Source organism: Amblyomma maculatum, chromosome 4, assembly GCF_055883805.1.
Source record: "Amblyomma maculatum isolate TAMU_Amacu chromosome 4, ASM5588380v1, whole genome shotgun sequence".
Classification (NCBI taxonomy): domain Eukaryota; kingdom Metazoa; phylum Arthropoda; class Arachnida; order Ixodida; family Ixodidae; genus Amblyomma; species Amblyomma maculatum.
Window position 1 is genome coordinate 94,351,920 of NC_139347.1, and position 1,484 is coordinate 94,353,403.

Below are 1,484 nucleotides of genomic sequence, written 5' to 3' on the forward strand. Positions count from 1 at the left end.
GTGAAGGGGTAACACCATTTACATACATGGCATCGAACACATCGTACTTCTTTGCAAAGACTGCAAAGCTGTTCTCCATTCATCTGCTTGGCCTCGCACGCATATATGGCATAATTTTGTTTTTTTAAATGAAAAAAATCAATATTTTTGATCGGCTAAAAATTAAACAAAAATTAAGGGTAGATACGCACATTTAAGAGAATACTAAACAGAGCCATGCTGATGGAAACCTGTCTCGAGATAGCAAATATGTTAATTTTGCCTTGAGCGAAGATTTCATCAAGTTTAAAAAAAAAAAAATAGATTTAGCAGCTCCCATGTTTATTCTGATTATTGCGCTTTTTATGCCATGCGGTTTTGAAGAAAATGCGTCGAAGCAGAAGTGACACAATACCCCGGATTCAGACGTGAATGCGTCTTTGCCTCGTAGTTTTACTGCCTGGTCAGTGACTAAGCAGCCTGCTTAAGACTACTGGACACAGCAAAGTTGAAATCCTATAATTTCAATGGTTTTCGTTTTGTTTCGGGCTTGTTTGGCAGAACGCTTATGTGCTGTAGTCTTCACTAGAGGTGCCGAATCAGCTGCTTTGCACGCACTCGCTTAGGTTATCTCAGGGCAAGATGTCCCTATTTCTATCTCGATAGATGCACTTAAGTTTGTAAACTGTTATGAGCTTAAAAACGCCGTTTTTCTCTTTTTGCCATGTTACTTTATATATTCGGAGCAAGATCCGTTAAGGCGGTGTCGTTCCCGAGCATGCGTGAATGAATCATTCCCTTGAGGTGAAAGATGGTCGCGATAACGCTTGCCTTTATTCTGACAGTCCAAAAAGTTGAATCCAGGACTGCTAGATAGATCATGTATGATATACACGTAAACGCTATGACATACACTAGTGTACACACGCCTAAAACAAGTACCCTTATGCTATCGATAATCCGAGAAAGCTCATACCTGCTTCGATCGTGTACTCAAAACATTATCCGCTGTGCATTGCACCGAAGCAAACAACAGATAGGGGTAGGACGACTGCAAATCTGAGGCGTCTATCTCGACGTGATGAGCATCAAAAGCTTTCTTCTAGACTTTGAACGCTACTTCATGCACTCAGCTTCAAAAAGGAATCCAAACAAAGGCTTACCAAGTCGGCCAGAACTACTAGCCGCTAAAGGTAGAAACTCCATTCCGCTCAATACTTCTCAGTATAAAGACAAAAAAAAAATAAGAGGAAGAGCACACGTACCAGTGTCTAAAATACAACCACCGATGGACTGTGTACACTCTCACGTATAAAGGTTCACTGGAAGGCGCATTAGGACCAGAAAAACCGAATGCAGCGCAAATGTACAGCTGTCGGAAAGCGGGTGATCGCGGACTATTATCCATCAAGTCACACTGCGATGTTGCAAGATTGCTAAGCTAGACAATTTAGTCGCGTCATTTTGTTGTAAACACACATTTATCCACGCAACAAAAGCGAACC